Source organism: Trichechus manatus, unplaced genomic scaffold (assembly GCF_000243295.1).
Source record: "Trichechus manatus latirostris isolate Lorelei unplaced genomic scaffold, TriManLat1.0 scaffold00214, whole genome shotgun sequence".
Taxonomy (NCBI): Eukaryota; Metazoa; Chordata; class Mammalia; order Sirenia; family Trichechidae; genus Trichechus; species Trichechus manatus.
Window position 1 is genome coordinate 3,512,506 of NW_004444150.1, and position 9,956 is coordinate 3,522,461.

Genomic DNA, 9,956 nt, shown 5'->3' on the forward strand with positions numbered 1-9,956 from the left:
CTACCTCCTTGAGGGTCTTCCTCTTTTTCACTTTTTTTATTTTATCAAGCATGATGTCCTTCTCCAGGGACCAATCCATCCTGATAACATATCCACAGTATGTGAGACGCAGTCTCGCCATCCTTGCTTCTAGGGAGCATTCTGGTTGCACTTCTTCCAAGACAGATGTGTTCACCCTTTTGGCAGTCCATGGGATATTCAACATTCTTCTCTAACACCACAATTCAAAGGTGTCCATTCTTCTTCAGTCTTCCTTATTCATTGTCCAGCTTTCACATGCAAAACCATCACTGAGTCTCTTCAATTCTATCTGCTTAACATTAAATATCCTTCTCTTCGTTTCCACCCCTATTTACTAAAGCATTCTCTCTCTACCCCCACGTACCGCAATAGCTTCAGTAGAGTCTCAGTCCTGTTAAAATGGCTCCAGTCCTACTCAACTTCCATAACGTCACCAGAGTGAATCCCATAAAATAATCTCATCAAAGTGCACGCCTTTCCTCTTGTTAACCACCCCACCGCCACCACCCCACCGTCTGAACACGAAATCTAAACTCCTGAGTATAGCAGATAAAACCCTCCATGTTCTGTTCTCTGCCCACAACTCCAGCCTCATCTGGCACTATCCCACCATCCCCTCCACATTCCAGCCACAATAAACGACGTAGGGTTTCCCAGTGGCTTCCTACGCTGTCCCACCACTGTGACTTTACAGACACTATTCCCTTTATTCAGAACGCCCTTTCTCACCTCTGCCTACCACCTCCTCCTTACGCTCAGTTGTCCCTTCCTCGGGGAAGACTGTCCTGGTGGCCGCCACCACAGTAAATGGATCAATCTATCGTCTGTGCCCCCATGCACCTGTAGCAAAGTGCCCTCCCATTTAAGACGGTTATGGTAATCCTGTTCCCCTTCTCTGCTCTCTGAGGGAGGGCACTGTGTCATTTATTCTGGAACCCCAGTGCTGGATCCTAGTTGGTGCTCAAATATTGGAGAGAGGGTAGGAGGGCAGGCAGGCAAGCTGTAGAGAGGAAGAGAGGCTGAAAAGTAGGGCAGAGTGGAAGGACCCTCATGTCCCCCCAACCCAACAGCCTCCACAGTGGGCTCACGCGTATCATGGAGATAAGCATGGAACGGGCAGGTCGATTCTGACTCACAGCAACCCCATGTGACAGAGCACAAGTGCCCCATAGGGTTTTCTGGGCTGTAATCTTTACAAGGGAGCCCTGGTGGCACAATGGTTAAGAGCTTGGCTGCTAACTAAAAGGTCGGCAGCTCAAATCCACCAGGTGCTCCTTGGAAACCCTATGGGGGTAGTTGTACTCTGTCCTATAGGATTGCTATGAGTCAGAATTGATTTGACGGCAATGGGTTCGGTTTTGGTTTTTAATCTTTACGAGAGCAGATGGCCAGGTCTTTTCTCTGGCAGAGCTGCTGGGTGGATTTGAACCACCAACCTTTCAGTTCGCAGCCTAAAGCTTAACCTTTGTGCCACCAGGGCTCGTTTCTATTATATCTAAGGTTGCCCTGAGTTACAGCCAACTCAACAGCAACTAACAACAACAATGTCCCCCAAATTACGCTAACGCTGTACCCACTTTGGGTGAAAAATGCTACAGCAGAGAGTTTAAGAACTTGTGTTCAGAAGTCAGAGAATCTGGGTTTAAATCTGACTCTGTAGGTTCCAAACTGTGCGACCTAGGAAGCAAGTTACCTACCCTCTCTGAGACTCCGCTTCCTCATCTAAAACGTGGGGCTAACAGTCCCTTTATCCAACTATTGTTGTGAGAATGAATTGCACGTCACGTGCAGCCACCACCAGTCTGTCCGTGGCGGCTTGCGTGTTGCCAGGATGCTGAACAGTTTTCAGCAAAGCTTCCACAATGGCCCGATCTGCAAAAGATCGTGGGATGGCGCAGGACCAGGCAGCGTTCGTTCAGTTGTGCCTGGGGTTGCCTTGAGTCACAGGCCAGCTCTACAGCAGCTAACAGCAACAACAGTGTGTGTGAAGCCCTTAGAACACAGCCAGACACATCATGTTCCTCCCAACAGATCCTAGGAACCACGACCAACACGTGATATCTAACTGGATTATTATCTCGTTTCTCTTTCCTAGGTGCCAACCACCTAGCCAGCTGCTCACCCAATATTTACGGAGCGCTGGAATCATATGTAGTTCAGGCCGAAGCCTTCAAATACTGGTGCAAAAGTTTTTCTGCCAGAACGCTGAGGTTTCAAATCCCTTCATCCCACAAAAATTTAGAATCTGTTATAATTAAGGCTCTGTAGAGGGTATTATGGAGGCCCTGGGTGTCGCAAATGGTTAACCTGCTCAGCTGCTAACCAAAAGGTTGGAGATTTGAGTTGCCGAAAGGTGCCTCGGAAGAAAGGCCTGGTGATCTACTTTCAAAAAATTCAGCCACTGAAAACCCCGTGGAGCACAGTTCTACTACAACACACATAAGGTCGCCGTGAGTCCGAGTTGACTCAATGGCAACTGGTTGGATTTACAGGGTATTATGAAGATGAAAAAGACCCTCAGGAAGTTGGAGACCAGAAGATGGGAAGCTGCACGTTATTAACTCTAACATAGGGCAACACAGTGCAGGCCTTTCGTCCTCAGCCCTTACTGGGCATCGGAATCACCTGTGGAATTTTTAAAAAGAAGCACAACGCAGCCCCAGCAAAGGGATTCCCAGTCAACAGGCCTGGGAAAGGGTATTTGCATTTCTTTGTTTTTTTTTTAATTGTTGTAGTCTAAATGAAGTTTACATTTCAAGTTAGTCTCCCATACAAAATTTTATACTTACACTGTTATGTGACCCTAATGGCTCACCCCGTTCTGCGACAGCACACGCCTCCTTTCCACCCGATTCCCCATGGCCATTCAACCAGCTCCTAACCCTCTCTGCCTTCCCATCTCACCTCTGGACAGAAGCTGCCCCTTTGGTCTCTTGTATCCACTTGAGCTAAGAGGCACACTCCTCACGAGTATCACTTTACGTCCTACAGTCCAGTCCAATCCTTGTCTGAAACGCTGGCCTCGGAAATCGTTTTAGTTCTGGGCTGATAGAGAATCCAGGGGCCATGCTTTCTGGGATACCTCCAGTCTCAGTCAGACCATTAAGTCTGGTCTTCTTACTAGAATTTGAGTTCTGCACCCTGTCTTTCTGCTGGTCCATCCGGGTCTCTGTTGTGTTCCCTGTCAGGGTGGTAGCCGGGCACCATCTAGTTTTTCTGGTCTCAGGCGGACGGAGTCTCTGGTTTATGTGGCCCTTTTGTCTTTTGCACTAATACTTTCCTTGTGGGGTATTTGCATTTCTATTTTTTCCAAAATTCCCCAAGTGAATCTGATGTGCTTCAAAGGTTGAGAACTACTAGAGTAAAAAGCTCAGAAGGATTTCTTAAAGTACTAACCATTTCAAGGGGGGCAGTAGTGACTCAGGGATAGAATTCTCACCTTCCATGGAGGAGGAGTTGTTGTTAGGTGCCATGGAGTCGGTTCTGACTCACAGTGACCCCACATACAACAGAACAAAACACTGCCTGGTCCTGCACCATCCTCACATCGTTGTCATGCTTGAGCCCATTGTTGCAGCCACTGTGTCAATCCCTCTCATTGAGGGTCCTCCTCTTTTTTGCTGACCCTCTATTTTACCAAGCATGATGTCCTTCTTCAGGGACTGGTCCCTCCTGATAACATGTCCAAAATATGTGAGACGTAGTCATGCCATCCTCGCTTCTAAGGAGCATTCTGGCTGTACTTCTTCCAGGACAGATTGTTCTTCTGGCAGTTCGTGGTATACTCAATATTCTTCACCAACACCATCATTCAAAGGCGTCAATTCTTCTTTGATCTTCCATTTTCATTGTTCAGCTTTCGCATGCATATGGGGTGATGGAAAACACCATGGCTTCGGTCAGGCGCACCTCAGTCATCACGGTGCTGGGGGGACTAAGGGGGCGCATAAAATCTGACTGCAACACGCTGCGCAGGAAGTAGATGGTGAGAAACTTGGCTGATTCAAATTCAGAAAACATTCTTCCAGCTCTGACTGGGTGCCAGGTGCTCTGCTGAGCACTGGACTCAAACGACAGCAAGCAAGAAATACAACAGCACCAAGATGAGTCCTCTAAAGGTTCTTAAAAACAAGGTTTTCTTAAACTTTTTCCTTTCCTGAGAAGAAGTGACTAGTGGTAAGAAAAACTGATGATACCAAAGAAAGGCTCACTGAGACCCACAGTCCAGGAGGGGGTCAAGGAGATGGAATGGAGGGCACAAGTACGTTTTTACGCAAATAACAGGTGCTTTCTAAGTTTGTTTGCCTGCTGTGCCCTTCCCTCAGAGGTATTTTCATAAGTGTGCTATGCTAATTTTTACAGCAGCGTGTAAAAAAAATTCGCATAGCCGTGCTTATGAAAATATCTCGCAGGCGGGAGGGCGCAGTTGGCAAACAAATGTAGAAGGCCTGCGTTACTTGTGTGAAAATATGGTAATAGGTTATACTTACTTATTTAAAGTCCATAAACAACCTTTAGCTTTAGATCAGCCAAATCGGAGGAAATTAGCTCTTTTTATCATAAATGATAGCGAGTCAGAGTTTCAGAGTGCCCTGATGTTCATCTGCTCCATCGTGGAAAAAGTATAAGAACTTCCACCTTCTTTCACTAAAAATAAAGGGTAAATGCAATTAACGCTACTGCTACTTCTAGAACATCTAGCAGACCTGGCAGTCAGGCATAGAATATAAGCTGGGAAAAAGCACAGCAAAAGTGACAGGGAAAGCCTGTCCCATTTTCTTCCTACTTAACTTGCTTCTGGAAAATGTAAAATCTAAAGGCTCGATTCATCTTACCGATGCGTCAAAGCACAGAAGGCTTTCCCTGGGCCACAAAGCACTCTGCATGGGGTGTAGTACCCAGAAGGAAGGATGGGGGTTGCAGGGGTGGAGGGATGGAGACGATGCCACGTCCCCACAAAGATGGCCCTCAATCTTTTATTTTCATTTTAAATGTACACAATTTTTGTCAATTTTAAAAATGGAATTTTTATTTTATTAAATATTTTAATGTAATCCCTATTTTAATATATAAAAATAAACAAAATCCAAACCCACTGCCATTGAGCTGATTCTGACTCATAGTGACCCTAAAGGACAGAGTAGAACTGCCCCATGGGGTTTCCAAGGGTGTATATCTTTATGGAAGCAGACTGCCACATCTTTCTCCTGCGGGGCATCTGGTGGGTTCGACCCTTTGGTTAGCAGCTGAATGCTTAACCACTGCACCACGAGGGCTCTGACCCGTAGCCACCCTAGAGGACAGAGTAGAACTGCCCCATAGGGTTTCCAAGGAGTGGCTGGTGGATTTGAACTGCCAGCTTTTCGGTTAGCAGCCATATCACTTAACCACTGCGCCACCAGGGCTCCATTTCAATATACAGGGATATATTATTGGATATAAGGAGTCTCTGGGCAGTGCAAATGGTTAACGTGTTCAGCTGCTAGCCAAAAGGCTAGAGGTTAGAGTCCACCCATAGGTGCCTCAGAAGAAAGTCCTGGCCATCTGCTTCCGAAAGATCACAGCCATTGAAAACCCTATGGAGCACAGTTCTACTCTGACACACATGGAGTCGCCATGACTTGGAGTCAGCTTGACAGCAACTGGCGGTGGTGGTGATTGGCTATAAACAAGTTGTGCATTTGATGAAGCAAATTTTTCATAACTTGTTCAGACACTTCCATCACTTTTCCTGAGAAGGTCAAGCAAGTTTGCCCAATAGCTGTAACTTAGTATCAACAGCGGGGTCCCGAATGAAATACCTCCAAGGGCAGACAGATAAGTGAAGAAGTGACGGGCACCAGAAGGAAGCGCACCCGCTCTCAGCAGCTGGAGCGCCCTCCGGCGTCTAAAGGTGGCGAGTAGGTGCTGCTTAGTTCCGGCCAACCGCCGCCCTCACAGGAAAGGGTGTTGTGCATTGCCAGATCTTCCAGTGTTTCAAGAGAGGTTGAAAATCCAGATTTTTTAAAATGGGAGCTCTGGCAATTTGTAAATGATAGATTATTTAAAAAACTTAAAAAGCTAACATAGCAGGTACAAGATTTCACTCACCTACCTTGGACACACGTCATCAGGAAAGACCCAGAGCTAGAAAGGACATCTTGTTTGGTAAAGCAGATCGTCAGTGAAAACGAGAGAAACTCTCATGGAGATGGACTGACACAAGGGTCACAACAATGGGCTCAACCATACCAACCATCATAAAAATGGCGCTGGATTGGGCAAAGTTTTAATCTGTTTTACATAAGGTCCCCATGAGTTGGAACAGCGACTAATGACAACCAAAAAAGGGTTTGGGCTGGCTTCCGCTCTGAGGCGCCAGCTTGAAAGCCATTCTTTTATCTCATTATAGTCTCGGTCCTCTTTCCCCAAGACTGTTCTTCCTCTTTGGCCACTTGATGATCCCTCTTCCCATAAAGTCCTCTGTCATTTTTATTTATATCCGAACCCTGTCTCTGGCCTCATGATCCGTAAGAGAAGGGAGCACCCATGTCTTATAGGTAAACAAGTGAGCTGCGGTGCCTGGCGGAGGGCGAGGTGTACGTCCTGTGAATAGGAAGCCTGGTGGGTGATAATGACCGGGCACAGCACTGATGCCTTGAAACTTTTCCTAGTGGATTATGAATGTATCCAGTGTTCCTTCTCCTCCCACCTCCGGCACCACCCCAGTTATAACTAGCCACCCATGTTACTGACGTCTTTTGTTTCTGATAATTTTTCAGTTGATTCTCTACTTCCTACATACGCGATCATTATGTTGTTGTCGGGTGCCATTGGGTCCATTCCGACTCACAGCAACCCTGTAGGACGGAGTAGAACGGCCCCAGAGCGTTTCCCAGGCTGTAATCTTTAAGCCTAGCAAGCAGATCACCAGGTCTTTCTCAGGTGGAGCCGCCTGGTGGGTTTGAATTGCTGACCTTTCGGTTAACAGCTGAGCATTTAACTTTTGTGCCTCCAGGGCTCCTTTTTGATCTCTAGTTTTGTCAAGTTTTACTTTTATTAGTAATAAAATAAGTTTCATTCACTGTACAAAGTTTAAAAAAATACAGACACATAGAAAAAGTTGGAACTTTATCCAGAAATCTCATGGCCCAGAAATAATTAGTATTGACATTGTCGTGTATAACATTCCAGACTTTTATTTATCTACATACCTACCTACCTGTCTACACACACTCAGCAGGCTTGTTCATCTGCCTTTTCCATGTTATATGTTGTGACCATCTTTCCCATATCAATGAACAGATTTACATGTTCAATTTCAACGGCTATGAAGCATGGCTATACGATGACCTTCTTACTTAAATTCCTGACAATAGGGAATAGGTAGATAGGTTATTCACTCATTTATTCACTCATTTTTACTGCTTTTAACAATGCTGCAGTGAACATTATTTAACATACATCCTTGCACGCTCATGCAATTATAGCTGTGGGACAGATAAAAGCAGAAGTGTGAAGTCAAAGGTGTTGCTGTTAGGTGCCGTGGAGTCAATTTAGACTCATAGCAACCTCATGTGAAGAGTAAACTGCCCAATAGAGTTTTCTAGGCTGTAATCTTTACAGGAGCAGATTGCCAGGTCTTTCTCCAGCAGAGCTCGTGGGTGGGTTCAAACCATGAACTTTTCAGTGAGCAGCCAAGTGCTGAACTATTGTAGCAACAGGCCTCCTAATTCTAGATACATTTAAAAACTTTAATTTTTTTTTCACTTATAAGAAATACATGTGCATATTTCTTATATTTAAAAATATCAACAAAGAACAAAATCAAGATTTCCTGCCATCTATAATCCAGTTAGCATTTTGTTATACATATCCACTAAGTCTCAGTGCACACACATTTTTTAGCCATAAATGAGGCCATATTACACCTACTAGTTGCTAACTCCCTGCACCATGCAGGCTTTTCCTAGACAGTATCACTCCACATAGCTACAAGGTATTCACTGTATAAAAGAATCACAATTTAATTACCTACTAATGAATATTACTGGTGTTTCCAATTTTTTACATTATAAACAATGCTACAATGAATATCCTTGACCTGTAGCTTTTGTCCCCTGGCCCAAATATCTCCTTAGACTATATTCCCAGAGATGGAGTTGCTAGATCAGAGGATATGGACTTCAAGGCTTCTGATGAAGACACCATCCTTGTGAAAGTCTGCATCCGTCAGCATTCCAAACAGTGTGACTGGTGCTCCACATCCACGTCAGCCCTAGATAATATCATTCTCTTCAACTTGGATAAACCTAGATGACAAAATTGGCACCTTTTTTTTTTTTCTGCAATTTTAAAGTTGCTAGTAAGTTCAGCATTCTTTTCATATGCTTTCTGGTCCTTCACAATAAGCTAGCAGCTCCCTTCCATGGTCTGTTTTTCTCTATACATAAAATAGTCATAATATGTTCTATTATTCCTGAAATCTTAGGTCCTATTTTGCTGGGGAATTAAAAAGAAACAACAACATACTTTACAACTTTAGAAATAGCTCTGGAGCTTTTGCTGGAATTTTGCTTTAAGTTTGTTCCAAGTACGGGAGAACCATGTTTCCTATGTTGTATTAATATAAATATACCAGGCAGTGATATCACCAGGGGGGTGCAGACCGCACTGGTGATGCTGTCAGAGGGGGTAACACCAAAATGGCTGTCTGCAAAATTTTCGTGCCGTGTTTCTGCAGAAATTTATTATTTTATAAAGATCTCCTTGTAGTCAGTTATAACAACAAAAACATGTTTCCTAAGCCCAGGTTACATGTACTAATCTACCTACAAGGCTAAAACTCTACGCTAATTTACTTTATGAACTTTCTCATGCACTCAGGTCAGAGCTGTCATTATTGCCCAATGACAATGTCACTTCGAACCACTTGGTTTCCGTCGGCACGCGCTACAAGCACGCGCTGTTGTTTTCATTATTGCTACTGGTGTTTTTACAGTCACTGATTTTGGCAATTTTTTTTGGTGTTTTAGCATTAATGTTGTGGTAATCAGTATGGGGGGGGTGACACCAACCCAAGTGTCACCACTGGTACCAGGACATCATTATAAAATGTTTTTGCTAGAGGACAGAATTCAGTATAGCACAGGTACATCTCCAGTCTCATCTCTAACTGCTAGGCAGAAGCTCTGTTTCACCACAGTGTCAACATCTGTAACGCTCGAAGCATTGAAAATTAGGCGTGCGATTTTCTCGGAGCTTTCATTTTCAAATAAGCCCTCATTAGGAACAATTGCACCTGATTTCCTTTGAAGCAAAACCATGGTGCACACTCACTTTTTTTTTTTTTTTAAGCAGTTAAGAACAAATGACCCGCAAGTGAATTTAAGATAATGAGCAGAGATTGTAGCATGCCATTAAAGCAATCCTTTGAAAACAATATTCAGAATCTGTATTTCAAAAAGCAGTGGATTCGCACAGGCCTTCTCCACTTTTTTAACCCTGGTTTTATTAACAAATGCACACGCCTAACACGTGTAAAGTGCTCCAATGCTTTTAATAACTATCATTAGGGAAATCAAAGTAATAATTTCAAGTTCAAACATAAAATTACATCTGTCGGCTGCATTAAAGTTTATGATTAAGAGATGCTACTAAGAGATGATATCAGGAAGGTTAGAAGAAAATGTTTACGTTATCTCAAAATGGATCAAAGACCTAAATATGAAGCCCAAAACCATAAAGTTCATAGAAGAAAAAATAGGATCAACGCTAGAGGCCTTAATACGTGGCATTAACAGGATACAAACCATAACCATCAACGCACAAACTCCAGAAGATAAGCTAGATAACGGGCATCTTCCAAAAATCAAACACTTACGCTCTTCAAAAGACTTCGCCAAAAGAGTAAAAAGAGAACCTACAGACTGGGAAAAAATTTTTGGACAGTACAA

General features: G+C 43.9%; 1 long non-coding RNA gene across 2 annotated transcripts in view; it reads right to left on the bottom strand.

Moving 5' to 3' along the window:
• Positions 1–3,859: 3,859 nt before the first annotated feature.
• The window catches only part of LOC111822806 (uncharacterized), a 37,075-nt gene continuing 30,978 nt past the window's right edge, over positions 3,860–9,956 (bottom strand). Inside the window, exons 3-5 of one of the 2 annotated variants that reach the window (XR_002825918.1) lie at positions 7,223–7,369; positions 4,512–4,668; positions 3,860–3,988 (exon numbers count right to left, since the gene is read on the bottom strand). This is a non-coding gene — a long non-coding RNA (uncharacterized LOC111822806). Of the gene's footprint in view, positions 3,989–4,476; positions 4,669–7,222; positions 7,370–9,956 lie in introns of those variants that run through there. The other variant, XR_002825917.1, reaches the window with a different exon arrangement.